This window comes from Stegodyphus dumicola, chromosome 5, assembly GCF_044657685.1.
Source record: "Stegodyphus dumicola isolate Sdum_Otavi_A_Nest chromosome 5, ASM4465768v1".
In the NCBI taxonomy this organism is placed as follows: domain Eukaryota; kingdom Metazoa; phylum Arthropoda; class Arachnida; order Araneae; family Eresidae; genus Stegodyphus; species Stegodyphus dumicola.
In genome coordinates, this window is record NC_140772.1 from 212,326,799 (window position 1) to 212,343,170 (window position 16,372).

Here is a 16,372-nt window from a genome sequence, read left to right on the forward strand (position 1 = left end):
TTGGTTCTGTCCAGAATAAAAATCATGTTTTAATCATCAAGCCAGCAGTGGTTTTTGCTTTTGTCAGATCTACTCAGCAGTTTTTCTCGGCCTGTCTACAAAGTAATTCCTTCCACGTTCTCTTGTGAGCTATGCTGAATTCTGTCATCATACCAGGAGTGCTAACCTCTAAACTAGCATACATGTATTTTTAAAGACTAAAAAAGTATGAATTAAATCAATTCATGCCTAGTAAAAGTAAAGAAAAGGAAATGAAATAGTGTGTCAGTATAATTTTCATTTATTTGGAAGTTACAATACCGCAAAAATACAATCATACAGCTTTCCTAAACATACAAATGTACTACATAAAATCGAAATCGGTTTCTGTGACGTCATAGTATTGAACAACATCCATCTTTAACCTTATTATTCTAGACTTAAACCGAAATGCTTCAAATCTCGTCAGTTCTTTCTTTTAGTTACATCACGAAACTGCCACTTTCGTTTTCTTCTATTCGTTTCGCTGCAGGTTAGAAACATCATTTTTCTTTCCATGAGTTGTTCTTTTCCATCTTAAAGTTTATCTTTCTCTCCCTATAGAACTCTCTCCGATTTTACAAGTGTTCTTTTTTTACTGGAATAGCATTTCCGTGACTCAGTATTCTTCCATGGTCGTACACATTTTTCTTGCTTCTTATCATCCGTTACAAAAAATTGGTCATAAAATTGGCGTGGATGGATTTCTGATAAAAGTAAGCGAAAGAGAATTTCGCGTTGATTATTTATGTAATTTATTGCAATTTGTATCCCAGTTAAGATGATTTTTTTTTTCAGGAATGCGCAATAAAATGGATCGATTTACCCCAGTATCGTCGAAATGTGCTCTTAGACGACTAGAATGTATAATATGTATTTTTTCTTTTACATAAATTGTATTTTAAAAATTAAGCGTTAACGTTACAGCTAATATCTATTGATTACAATATTAATTAAGACAATTAATGTAAATAACATAATTTGAAGAACCTTCATGGAAAACGATTTAAAATCCATTTGCAGTTGTAATGTTGTAGTCCTGAGAATAACTTATATATTTTTCTTGTATTCTTTGAGAGCGTACACTCTTAAACACTATGTCGAGGACTAAGTAGCGAATTCTCGCTATGTCTTTAGGAACAAATACTGAAGATGAAAGGTTTAAATAACCTTTTTATTTACATCTAAATTAAAACAGTTGCACGCATTTCGTGCTCACAAATCAGCACCACTTTTGGTTACGTAGCAGAAAATAAGAATGTAACAATAGAATAATAAATTTAAATAATTTAATAACTGTCTCCTTAGCGTAAACTAACGCTAAACCGGCTTCACACAGCAAAGCCGAGCCTAGAAAATATTGGTATAAACTGAAAGGTGTCGAACACCGAACTGTAGAGCTAATTTTAAACTTGCAGCATAAACATCGGAGCTAAGTCCGCTATTCCTCTTTTGAACTCTTGAAACGCAGCTTAAATATTGCTTCTGAAACACACGTTGAGAATGAAATTCACGTTCTGAAATACACGTTGGGAATTTTTATCTACGCCATACAAAACTGACATTCCGTCAGAAAACTGAAATCAGGAGAAACAGAAAGTTAAACTAAAAATAACTAGTTAGAATAAAGTAAAACCTTACAAACTGAAAATATTAAAACAATAAGCCTATTTCTTGATTTTAGTTTGCTAATCCTTAAGGGCCGACTCGACGAACAGTTCCAGATAATTGTCTGTTGGAAACCTAAGGCGTTGGTTTAGGATTCGATGTATGACTCGGTTATTTCAGTGTTTTCTGTTCATTTCCAAACGAGCATATTATTATTTTTTCCCTGGCAGCGTCTTTAGTGATGCACTTATTAAATGATCAACGTGTTTCGTCGCCAACTCGGCAATTGTCTTACAGTTAGGGAAAAAAAGTTACTCTTCATGAAGGAGAACATTTTTCCCGAATTTTCTTACAGCTGTCAGATAAAAATTCTGTCAAACACAGAGCATTGTTTTTCGACCAGTAGTCTCTTTTCCTGTGAAATTATTTTTATGTGCACCGTATCCAGTTTTGAGCTGAATACTGGATGACACCAAATTCCATGTAACGTTGACTAACTTCTGGCTGAGACTTCGCTTTCTATTTCAGTTTTTTTAATAGCCATTTATTTAATCAGTTTTTCAAAATCTCGAATTCTAGGGCTGAATTTTTAAACTATCTTTACAAAGATTTTGTCCAGTAATTAAAATAATAAAATTACTTAAATAATTGAAGAATAACGAGTAGTTTTTAACAACAGTTTTGTGGGTCGAATACGACCCGTACACCACGTATATCTATTTCCTATTTATTTAATAGTAGAAACTAGGATTGGAACAATTTTACAATAATTGGTGTAAATCTTTCTTCTAATTTAGGAATTGAAATAATAGGAATACGAAATTTAAGTTAAGAAACACTCCTGCTCCTCTGAAGAACACGGAGATGTGCAAAGCATTCTAAACTGTAGCGTAAGGATGGCTTCCAGTATAAATGGAAGTTAAAATGAGTTTCGCGCTTGCAATAACTGAAACATCAAAACAAAATTGAAGTGATATTAGACAAATGCATTATATTAACATTTTGTTATGTTATTATTTATGCTTTTTGTTACTATAAACCTGAATCCTAATTTTAAAACTTTAAGACATGTTTCTGATTAGCTAAATTTCGTTATTCAAAATAAATAATATTCCTTCCTTAACTTCATGCTTAAATATAAGTGCTTTTTTATATTTATTTTAGAGATGTAATTTTTGCATTTTCTTATATTTCAGTTATCATCATTTCGAAAAATCGCAACATTTTAAAACAAATTACAATTTTTTAAGCTTGCCTAAATATTTAAAGTAAAAACAGTGTTATATGTTTCCTGTTTAGTAAACGTTTCCTTGACTTTAAATTACAGAATTTTGGTACTGAATTGTGAAATCTTTGGAAAGTTAATATTTATGAAATATAGTTTTAACTCGCCCATTCGCAAAAATTTCACGCTTTAATAAACTTCAATTGGATTCCGAAACTTTTATGAAATAGAATTTTCAAATGCATTCTAAGTTTTATGAGTTAGATTCATGAATCTAAATTATAAATTGCATGCAACTTGAATTTGAATTAAAACGCACAAAGTGTTGTGAAGATATTCAAATTTAAAATAAAAAATTATGTCTGCAGCATAAGTTTATACAAATCTTTATTTTTGACTGATGTTTACTTTTACGATAACTTTTATTTCTGTTATACTTGCAACTTAATATTTTCTTTTCAGGAACTCTAAAGTAGGCTTCTATATAAACGAAATACTTTGATGCTATTTTACCCGTATACAAATATATTATAGGGATAAGTTAGTATACTGATAAAAAATAATTTATCACTTTTTATGAATTTTCTATAAACTTTGTCTAAATTCAATTAAATGTTTATTTTTGAACTCTGTGCCATACTTAAAGACCTTCAGAATCCTACGTTTAACCTTCCTTAATTAAACCTTGATTAGCTTTAGCTAGCCGTAACATTTGATTTATTTATTATCCCCCCACCGAAATGTCCCAGATACTTAACTTGTATAGGGACTTCAGGAATTTTTTGAAAGCAGGAGATGAAAAATGAGCAACACCATCACCGGGACTCGAGTCACGGACCTCTCGAATACGCGCCGACCGTGCTGACCACTACATCACGAGGGCATGCTAAGAATGCGGGAGAAGTACCTCATCTCAAAATAATTACTAACATTCGATCTGACCTGTGTGACATATATCCTACTTACGCAACGTGAATCTGTATCTTCTAACTCAATATCACAACTATTTATACGACATAAATTGAAATCACTAATTGATGAAATAGTAACCATTTTTAAGTCTCCTTATAGAGAGAAATAAATTTCAAATAAAGATTTCAACGTAAGTTTTTTTTAAATTGATACATTGATTATATCGTATCGTCATTATAATTCGTTTCGAATTATCATGTGCGCTAGTTTCGAATACGCAGATGTATGCAAAAAGATGTACTGCAAAAAAGATGATAACTATATTTAAGATGCATTATCGCAATAATTGCAAAGTATTAAATGAGGACGTTAAGATGCCGTAAGTTAATTCTTTTGTTGACATTTAAACTGTCTTATAAATGCAACTGTTATTTAATTACAAGTGGTTTTTGCAGATAATACAATTAAACACGGAGACTATTCTTATTTCCAAAACAGATTTTTAATTTTCATAAAAATATTTAATTTTCAAAAACAATATTTTTTGACTCATTCAACGTTAACTATCACTTATCACAACGTTAACTTAATATATTAGACATTGGTAGACTTTACGCCGCCTGTACATATCGTTTATATTATACAGGTGTAAGCTATAGTCAGATTCTTTCAGAAGATATTATCCTGATGTATTCTTCAAAATCCTCTTTCCTATAAAGTAAATATAAGACAATTAATAAGTGATCTAATTGCGATTAAGTGGCAAAATTAATTTTCAAACTTCTAAATAATTATCAGAATATGAAACGATACCTGTATTTTTTTGGTATTCTTCTGTTGTCACTACCGGATTCAAAAATATATGTGTGTATGCATGCATTTATAAATGTAGATGCTCATGTATGCATGTGTATATTCTTTACGTATGTGTATGTATACACACATGCACGTGCTTACATAAACATATTTCTAAGGTCAGCCTGCGGCCAAGCGGCAAAGTTGCTGAACACTGGAAGTTCAGTCCGAGACTAGAATCTTGCAAATAGGTTGGCTGCAAAGGCGTTTTCACGTTTTTTCCCATGCGTAATCCATATACGAGCCAGTTTCCCTCAGAACGTACTCTATGAAGGCATTCCTCCCTTTAGACAGATAGCACTCAAGGCTTTGTCATAATGACATAAACCAACGGAAAACCAATATACATTTCTCAATATTGTCCTAATAAAAGAAGCAGAACTTTTGTTTCGGTTAGTATTCGATTTATGCCGAAATATTTTCCCTCATTAATGCACTATATTAAATGATTTTATTTAAAGACTGATAAAACAATTTTTATATATTCATAGTTCCAATTTTGTTTTAATTTTAGGAAAGAAACAAAAGCCATTCTTAAAATTTCAGAATGCTGTAAAAGGTATTTCAAAATAAATATTTTAATATGAACTTTTCAATTTTATTAAAAAGTTTCTTGAAAAAGCCGTGGAGTAGTTTCACTTTGCGAAAGGCACCAAACGGAGGATCTAAAACGTTTGAGAATAAAATAATTTTTAGAGCTTTTATTTTAACGTTTAAAATTATTTTATAATCCATTACTGTAAACTCCAAACTTAATTTTCTTAAAAGCATAATTTAGGGAAATATACTAGTTTCCTAACCAGACAAAAGAGATCATCTCTTTTTATCTTTCACATGACCTGTAATTATCTTTACAAAATGCCGCAAATTCTCGAAATTTCGCTTTCATTAATTGAAACTAATGAAGATTGATACTATGCCACTGTTCTTGGGACAGGTGATACTGCAATTCAGGATAAGAGCTGAAAAAACTATGAAAATCCATAAGCCCAATTTAAAATATTAAAAAGTGCTATGAGGCAGAAACTCCAAGCTGCGCAACCGATAAAATCAACACGTCATTTATGATTTCCTTTGACGGCACGATTTGCTGCAACTAAAGTCTTCAATTTCACGTATGGGGTTCCAACCTTTCCTCTTACAGCTAATGTGGAACCTCGAGAACTGCTAAGCGAATAGATTTAGCTGAGGAAACAGAAACGTAAACTCAAGAAGTGTTAATTACCCTTTATTTCTCCAAATAAGAATTTACAAACGGCTCCTATCTTAGAAGGAAATCCTCCACTTGGCGTACAGGAAGCCTCCACTTGGCTTGAACTCAAGAGTAATAAGAAATCAAACTTAATTAATGCTTAACTAAAAAGATACAGAAGCTATCAAAATTCTAAGGAGTTGGCTCCTAAATATTAACTAACTGGCAAAGCTATCAAAGGCTTGAAATACTTCCGAGCGTAGTAATAGCTTAGAGAGAGAGTAGCCAAATGGCAAACGCGCGCTACTCAGAATCTCTGGCTCTCTAACGAAATCAGCGGAACTTCAACTTAAATACCGCTCTTCCTCATTTGCATTAATCGCGATTCTAAAAACACACTCTGGCAGGAAATTGTAAGCTGAAATTAGGACGGACAGGAAAGTAGTTTTTAACCAAAGATAACTAACTGTTAAAAACTTAGGATAAACCTTATATACTTATTTTGACATAAACTACAAATAAGCGGAGCATATTTGCTTACCCTAGTGCATGCTTCTCAGAAATAAATCTGAATAGCTAAGTTTAGTGCAATTTAAAATCAGAAGAATTCAAACTATTCTTGACACCGAATTCAGATCCGAATCCTAAAAGGCTCTCAAACCTGCCGTATATTTTGAACTGAGAAGCTCTCAAATTCTTCATATAAGAATTTCAAGGATTATGTTAATTTTATCAACAGTTAAATTTTTGAGTTAAAGTTCCTTTCCCATCCTTAACTTCAACTTACCACTTCCGGCCTGAACGCCTTTTTAGTATCATGTCTGAATACATAATGAGGAAGAGCGGGTATTTAACCGCGAAGTTCTTCGGTCTTAGGGAGATAGATACCAGGTATTCTGGCTGCAAGCGTCTGCCTTTTTTAGGCTATTCTCTCGTAAGCTATTTTACGCTCGGCCGTACTTTAGGCCCTTGATAGCTTCCCAGTCTATTAACGTTAAGGGGCCAGCTCTGTTAGAATTTTGATAGCTTCGGCTATACCTCTATAGTTTAGATTAGTTTAGTATTATTCTTAGTCTCTTCAGTTCCACACTCCAAGACGCCAAGAAGGCAAGACACTCCAAGACGAAGTTTTGTTAAACTTTAGTTGGAATAATAAAGGGTTAGTTTACCCTTCTCTCTTGTTGTTTCCTGTCACACGAACTCAAACGATTATTCGCTTATCGGTTCTTAAGATTCTTCACTTCCAACAATAACTTAGAATCACCCAGTGAGGAACTCTACAGAATAACAAAAGAAAGAAAGAAGGAGAAAATGCTTTATTTAATGTTAGCACGAAGTCTATTTTTAGTAGCAAATGATAAAGATACAAACTTGAATTTATTTTTCTAAATCTCATTTTTCAATTAACAAATTTGGGAACTTAGTTTTTATAAACATACCTATTTATTTACTAAAATTTGTGTAGATGGAGTAATTATTTCATAATTCAATACAGAGGAACACTTATCATACAAATTAAATTTTCTCCAGAAAACTAAGAGTATAACATTCAGGGCTGCTAGGAGGTGATTTATAAAGGTATTCTATTATTAAGGTATTCTAAAGTTATAGCAATTGTATTGATTTTATTTATTTATTTATTTAAATTAATGCTTCTATTAGACGTGAATGTAATAAACATTTCTGAAGTTTTTAAATAATAACATTTAACAAAATTTAAGATTAGAAATCGAATTATTCGAATGAGGAAAAAAAGCATAAAGTTTCGACTTTTCGAATTCCGACTTTTTTCAAAGTTTCGTAGAGTCTGAGCACCCCAAAGTTCCATCCCTATAAATAATATTCATGTTACAAGAGTATGCTTCTTTGTTCGCAGTAATGTTATACAGAATTAAATTTGATAGAACAGAAAAGAAGTGCTCAGCTTGAATATACAACTGCAAATAGATCTCGCTTTTGTTGGTATTATTAATTTTTAACATTAATTAATTTTTACTAATAATGTATTTTAAAAGAATCAACTAAAAATAAACTTGCTTACTTATTACTTACGCATTCACTATTCTTAAAAATTTCTAAAAGTATAAGTTTATGAGGCTCCTCGGAAACATACGTGCTTCAGACTGGCTGTAAACATTTTAAGTCTGTTGCTTACGTATTAACATGTAGCATGTATGCTTGTAGATAAAATGTCGTTATCCTTGAACCTCGTCTTTATCACCTGTTTCTCTTATGCCTCACTTCCTTTTTTTCAATTGTTAATCTGCTCATTTCTTACCTCATTCTTAATGGACATTGTCCTTGATTCTTAATTCCTCTTTTATAGTACACAATCGATACCCCTTGAAACGTTTTTTGAAAATGGAGTACATGCTTGTGAAGCATAAACACCGAAATGAGAATCGAATCATGTTAATCCATCTGATGGCCTAGAAGATTTTGAAAAGAGTTGTGCAGATGTTAATTTAAGTTTATTCCTTTAATATGCAAAGAGCTAAAGAAATCATAAATCGGAAAGTCTTTAACTCTTAGAAAACCGAAGCCTTCGCTAACATGTATGATAAAATACCGAACCGTGCGAAATGGGTTTTAAGAGTCACAACAATTTCCTTCCCTTCCCATTCATTAATGCGCACAGAAGAGTGAAGATTTTAAATGACATCCTTTCTACTTCTAACAGGCAAAGATAAAAAACCACAAATTTTAGAGCAAGCTGTCTGCAATAAACTGATACAATGCATTTGGGGAAACTGCACCTATTACTGCATACTTAAAATAGGGAAAAAACAACATCGGAATATTGGCCGTTTGAGGCTGTTGTGGTCGTTTGAATGAAAGGTCGTATGAGTCGTTATGGTCTTCAAAGAGTTAAAGTGCGTCGCATTTTTTCAGCATGTCTGATAGTGTTTTTAACAAATATATTGTATTTACATACTTATAAAATTCTGTAAATTATAATCTTTAAAGTATTTGTAGGTGTTTTAAAAGAGCTCATTCAACATATGTACTTGTTGTTCTTATTAATCTCACCTGTCTGATTCATAACAAGTCTAAGAATTATTATCGTGGGTACGAGTACTAGATTCCCGTCTGTCTTTGTCCACTGCCTTGAACGCCATGCAAGTGACAGTCCGACTTTGCTCAGTTCTGCTCTAGTTTTGCAGTACCCCTTGTGGTATCGTTCGACAGTCTCGCACCCTTCTTCCCCCAATCTCTCTAGAGAATTTCGGCTCACCTCATATTTTGAGTGCCTCCATACGGGCAAGATACTATATATGTACAAACATCCATGCCTTTTCCGGAATCCTAGCATAGGGATTTAAGTCTTTAAATTTTCAATTGGCAGTATAAATTGCAAAATCACTTTCAGCTGTTTTTCCATACTATGTTGGAAAACTTTCTGTGTCTAATTATGGGAGATTTTGCTTCAGCTGATCCACATTACACTCTGCGCGTTTCTCTGTACTTTTGTTTGTTTCCACTTTTCTTTTTAGATCTTTCAAGAACACGCTCTACTCAGATCATTGCACACATATACTCTAGAAGCATCTTTTAAGTCTATCCCACACCAGATCATTCAATAACGCTCCCTATTCAGATCAGTATACACATATACTCTATAAACATCTTTGTGTTCTTTCTTCAATCACTATAAGTTACATTTCATTGCCGTCCAGATGGTATAATGGTTAGAGTCGCCTAATGCGATACCAAGGGGCCGGGTTCGAATCCCGGAGAATGTATGGATTGTTTGCCCCTTCATAGAGGGTAATCTCGGTCGCCTATTATGTGCCTCCCATTGTAAAGTAATCACTACTTCCACCCTTTGTAGCGACGAGAGCCTAAAATATCTATAGCCCGCCTTGTAACGTAGCTTTTGTGTTATTCTTTTTTATAGTAACAAAGCTCTTTCTCAGCCATTCTATATTTTTGTGCTGTTTAAAAACTAGGTACAGTAAGACCCCGCTTAACGCTGTTTCGGTTTAGCGCTCTTTTATTTCAACCCGGGAATTCTTTGAAATTGTGCGCAGCGATAGGTTTCCAAATAACATATCCGAAACAGTGTAGTTGTGTTTCTTGTTTGGTGCGGTGCTGTACGGACGCATTTTTATCATTTGAAACATTTGTTGACATTATTGTAAGCATATATTTATATAATACTATAACGATTAATACAATGACAAATATTATGATGTTTAGTTTTTATTATGGGTGATAATAAAAAGAAAGCAACCAGAAAAAGCCTTTCACTGGAAACTAAAATGCAAGTGATTAGATTCTGGTGAACGTCAATCTCAAATTAGTGCTGCATTGAATTTGGCAACTTCAACAATAAGGACAATTCTTAAGAATAAAGAAAAAGTACTGTCATCGGCAACTGCAAATACGTCGAGTTCTGCAACTAGAATTACCCGTTCTAGAAAAAAGATTATAGAGGAAGTGGAAAAACGACTGTCTATATGGACTGACGACGAAATTGAACGCAGTATTCCATTAAGCCAATCTATCATAATGCCTTCTTGAAAAAAAAAGGCAGAAAATTGGAAGCACAGAATAGACTGAATGATCTGACTGGCTTAGAATTTTATTTGTTTTTATAAATATATTCGTTTATATTGTTTTTATTTTTGTAAGAAATAAATGTTTGATTTTCTTTTTATTAAAAAAACATTATTAAATTTAATACCTAACCAATTTTCTATCCATCTTCCCCTAACTCTATTATTTACATGTTAAGATAGCCTCGTTTAGCGCTGTTTCGCATTACGCTCTACTTTGATGGAACGGATCCCCCGCGTTAAGCGGGATCTTACTGTATAATAAAGAGATGTTTTTTCGGAGGACAAACATACATAAACGAAAAAAAAACTGAATTGCATTCAGTGAAATCAAATGTGGTTAATTAAAATCGCACATAACATTTTCAAGTTCGAACAGCTATTTTGATCATTGTTAAAAATCATATCCAAGAAGAATAATTAATGCCTTAGTTTAGTTGCTGTAACTCAAAGTCATTCAATTGCTCAAATCATAAGTTAATTTTATAAATGTTATTATGATGCATAAAGATCATATTAATATACATTTAAAATATACATGCATAGAGATCTAGGAAAAAATAGTAATTAGAAACATATTTCTGTTTCAAAATGCAAAACATAAAACAGTGTTCTTTGATACCGACTTCAAGTTTAATCACTACGGTGAAAGTCCTAGTGGATTAAACTTTAAAATAAAAAATGTTTTAAATTTATTTTCAGTTTACATCTAAGGACGGTTATTTATATGTTACGTCTATTATGCATTCACATGAAAATTAACTGTACTGCGGAACACCTTGGTATTAAGCTTCAACTACATTATTTAATTTAATTAATTTTAGTTAGGATTTCATAAATATTCAAATGCATATAAATTCATTCCTTGGGGAATGAGGTATTCTGTTATGTAAAGTGTTTAGCGAAAACCTACTCAGGCTTATAAGATAAGGATTTCTAAATGTTGAGACAAATATCTTCAGAACACACTGAATAATGAATGTAATTTTGCTATAAATACCAACACATATAGATGCAGAATTTAATATAAAGTCTTTATTTAATGAAAAATGCTAATAATTCTTAAATATTTTAAACTAACAACTAGTTTGCATAGCTCTTGATCTGAGATTCTTTTAGATGATTACTTGTGTTTTGTAAGTTCGTTACCGGTATTTTGTAGTTCCCCATTGTTTAATTCTGATGTTAATTAAATACAGTTTTCGGACATGCTTTCAAAATGCAATGTCAAACTTGTATAATTACATTCTCAGCTAAATCACCGGATCGCTAAAATAATCCCGATTTTCTCATGCTAGTTATTATTTCCCGTAGACGCAATTATTTAGCAGTCATGGCCACTGAATACATAATTAATGGAAATAGGAACTTGTACCACTCTACCACGAAAATCGCCATTCTGCACAGCAGTGGAATTTGATAACATCTCTGCTTAATGCCGAATGCTGGGACGAGGATTCGAAAACTCGCCTAACTAATCCGTAACTCCGTATTTTAGATATCAGGTGTTTTAATGCTTCGAATAAAAGAACATTGATCTCTGCGTGAGAATAATTCATGTTCTCTAATGCCAATACCAATTCCAATATTGAATTATGGCATGCACAAAGTTGCCAGCTAGGCTGAAGTACTGCCTGTAGTGGCGCATGATTTTGTTTGATTCATAACAGTGATGATCTGTGAGGACGGAGCTAAGGAGGCGGAGAAGAGTAGAGGTAACTGTGTGTTACCAGGCGAAGACATGCGGCCACGTGCACTGGCTAGCAGTGAATCGGAGTGAGCGTGTTTGAAACACCAGAATCAGAGTGAAAATGTTGGAGCATAATCAAAATCGTAAAAACAACCTTGTATTTGGCGTAGGTATAATGAAACACTCAATCGATTTCGAGGGCAGCTAAAGGTCCCTCCTCATCAGGATAAAGAAATACCTAGAAAGAAGAAAATAAAGGAGAAGGAGTCACAGAAACACGTGGTCCTTATCAGCACTGCACGTGGTTATAACTAGATTTTTAATCAGAGTCTGGCTGGCTACTTTTACTGAGACTGGCCGGCTACTTTTACTGAGCCAGGCTATCTGATCAAGCATAAAGGACAAGAAAATTTAGCGAAGTTAAAATAGGGAGCGGGGGGCAAATGCACCTTACGCTCAACATCTGAACTTCAAATAATGAATTTCTCCTTTATTTTCTTCTTTCTAGGTATTTCTTTCTCTTGATGAGGAGGGACCTTTAGCTGCCCTCGAAATCGATTCAGTATACCTACGCTAAATACAAGGTTGTTTTTACGATTTTGATTGTCACATTAGCGTGTTTCTCTTCTAATCTATGTTGGAGCATGTTTGTTGGGGTATCCAAGGGAACAAGTCAGGCGATTGCAGCTCGCGCGGAGAAAGCTTTTTCATTGGCTGCCTGCGGATCCCAGCGTAGTTTTGCAGGATCATGTTCTCTAATAATCTGGCTCTAATCTTATATAACTTGACAGTCACTTTTTATTCGTAGATACTGTCTAGAAAGGCATTTCAATAGCATTATAGTACAAACCCTTCCACTAATTTGAAGTTTGGAATACTTTTGGTACGTTTACTAGTATGGAAATACATTTACTAGCTCATTTAATGCACATTTGAAGCACTGCGAATAGACGAGCTAAACAATCTTGAAGGTCGAAATGTGCTGAATATGTATACATACTGCAAGATTCCTCAGAATTTTTCTCAAGGATAATATACTTGATATGATTGTAAGTCTAACAGACCTTCTAGCAGCCGTTGCTCTCACTCTGTAGTTTAGTTGGTAAGTTGTGCGCAGTAAGACTTTCAGCTTGTTTTAAATCTCTCTCTCTCTCTCTCTCGATATGATGCCTAGTAGAATTCACTTCTCCTGAGGGGTACATTAAATATGTATTTTGCGATAATTCATCTTGAAAATAAATTTCATCACTGTGAAAGACGTCAACAGTGATTTTTCTGTTGCAATCAATGTAAAAAGTTCGAATTTAACTTGAACTGTCAGAATGACAGTAGGTCAATAATGAAATATAACTAAGTAGTAAAGGTAAAAACAAAAATTCGCCTAAACATGGGAAAACAGAAATAATGTTAATTTCAAAGTTAAACAGCAAAATTTGAATTTATACCTTTTTCACTGAGATAATCTTATCTTATGCCAGTAATGCTTTATTGAAATTCTCTTTAACCTTTTCATACGGAAGCTCACAGGTATGATATACATATAATTTTCGGAGTTCATATACAGAATTAAAAAATGTGAATTAAAGAACTCTTGCAAGAAATTCTTGTAAAAGTGAAAATTATATTTTATTTAAGAGACTACGTAATCTTTATGAGATTTATATTTGTTTTCTAATCATTCAAAACCCGTTTTACGGTGATTCCATTTACGATTATTCAAATGTTTGACGGTATGAAAATTTGATCAAACAGAGAGAAAGTGTATTGTTACGTTTTTTGTTTTTTTGTTTTTTCTCACACCAGTTGTTGCGTTATTTTCTTCCTTCTCGTTTGTACGGGGTTTGTGTGGATTTGGAGTGAATAACGACGACACTTGATGAAGTATCGTAACACACTTTATTTACCGATATTAATTAGGACAGCTCCAAAACACTTTTACAGTCGTCGAAGTCTACTATAAACACACTGGAACAATCAGCGACACAGCTTTCACATTGTCAGGCAATAATGGTGGAGACAGCTTCACTGCAAACACCAGAGCATCGAGACTCTCCATGCTATAACTCGCGATGCACTCGACGACACAGAGAGAACAGCTGCCGACTCTTCGGTTCGGTCGTTCCCGGAGCTCAACACACTCTCTCGGCGATGCACTAACAGCGACACACTAAGGCTGCTATCGCACGTCAGTTTGTTTCGAAAGAACAACTGTTTGGAACAATTTTTCTGCTTTGTCACAACAGCCAATCACCACAGATCGCTTTGGGGTTAACACAGGGGAAACTGCTTCTCCATTACAAACAAGCTAACAGCATTCGACGCTGATAGCTAATTGGTTGAAAACGAACAACTTGCAACTTTTTTCGAAAGGAAGGAAAAAGTCGCACGTCTTTCTTTCAATAGTAAAGCAGGTAGAAAAATTGTCCGAAACAGTTGTTCGAGTGAAACAAAAGCCGTGTGATATGGGCCTAAGAGATTGTTCGATGCACTCGACGACCCACTAGGCACTTGATGCCCGGCTGTCAACTCGATCGGCTGCGCTATCTCGCACTCTCCGTGTACCAGCAGGGTTTATATAGTTTTTGGCTTGTGTTCGAGAACATTCTGGGCTAAACCGGTAAGAATTCGTTGCAGAAGGTTCTCCATGTCATATCACCGATTTTGTCGCCAAATGTCGCCAAATTGACGATTTCTCGTCAAATGTGGCAACTTTGCTTTCCTTTGCCATTTTATGATAACCCTAAACCTGCTTTGCGGGGAGGCTATCTTACCGCACCTGTACATTTCGTAACAATATATTTAAAAATTAAAGATATGAAAAATATCAATATTATTTTCATAGTTTGAAAGTCATGACTCATGAGCTTTTTTATACATAATTACATGCCTACAGTCATAATAGAACAATTTGATTTTATTCTAAAATCATTTGTTTAGTTTGCAAATAAGTCTAAAGTTCGACAGTTTTCAACTCAAAGTAAAAGAAACTTAAAATTAAGAATTTGAAAATGCATTTTAATAAGCAGTAACTTCATGGTTATTTTCATTCTGTTTATTAGTCCAAAGGGATTTGAATCCCGAAGGACTATTAGTTTCGTTTTGGCATATTGCGTCGGACTCATAAATGTCGGTTCACTTTTCAAACTGTTGCCACAAAATGTTAGAGTCCTGCATTATATTTGAAGAAATTAAATAATGAAAAATCTGCATAAATGTATGTATATTTCTCGTATTGTGATAAAACAACGGTACATAGAGTCATCGAATTTTGAATAACGTAATCCTCCAACGAATATGAGCATGTGGAAGACCAAATTTGAAATTTGAAATTTGTTTTATGATCGATTTCCTATTTTTTAAAACTTTGACGAATTTTTGATTAACAAACTCAAGGATTTCAAAGCGAGCAATGGCAACGTTGTGCAGAAAAAACATTTTTATCTCCAGCGCGTAAGTCTCTGTATCGGAAATTCTAAAGATATGCTCGTTTTAAAACTATTTTGCGATATTGCTGTTGCACTGGATCTTATGGTTTAAGTGCGAGGAACATGATATTTAATAAAGAAAGGTAACACACAAAATGTTAAAAAACGCCCCTTTGGACGTAATTTAAAATCTGAAACATTTCAGATTTTTTTTTTTTTTTTTTTTTTTGATTGAAGTCATTATGGTCTAAATAGAAAAAATGAATTAAAGAACGAAATTCTCAATTACATTACTTGATAAACCAAAATAAAAATACGCTCTAACTAAGCAATTGTGTTGCTAATTTTCTTATTATCCTATATTGTGCAAAACCGATAAAAGAAAAAAAAAAAAAATACTGGGTTTTCTTCAGTTGTTCACTGAAGAAAAATTTCTATATTCTACTTGTCTAGGGAATTTGCGCAGGCTTTCATGAATATGCCCAGATGCTCTCAGAAAATGTTTAATTATTTTTCTTAAAGAGCATTAAGTTTTTTCTCAGCTTTTGAAGGCCAATTATTTTGACAAAAGCTTTTAAAAAGATACAGGCAGAGAAAAATGAGTTAAAGAACATGGTGCAGTCAAAAAGAAAAAGAAAAGGCCTTTGGGAATACTCATCATTAAAAATTCCTTTTCCTTTCCTGTTATGCATCATTTCGATAATGAGTTCTAGGTCTAGAACTATTCACGAAAGCGCAAGTAAGTACATTTTTTCTTATCTGCGTCTTTTAGAAAATCTTCAAAATATTTAGGAAAGTTCTTTTTCACGTTCTTTCAGACCGTTTGTGGCTAAGAAAATCCATCTAAAAAATAAGTAGATGGCATTATGTGTAATGAAAAGGATTGAA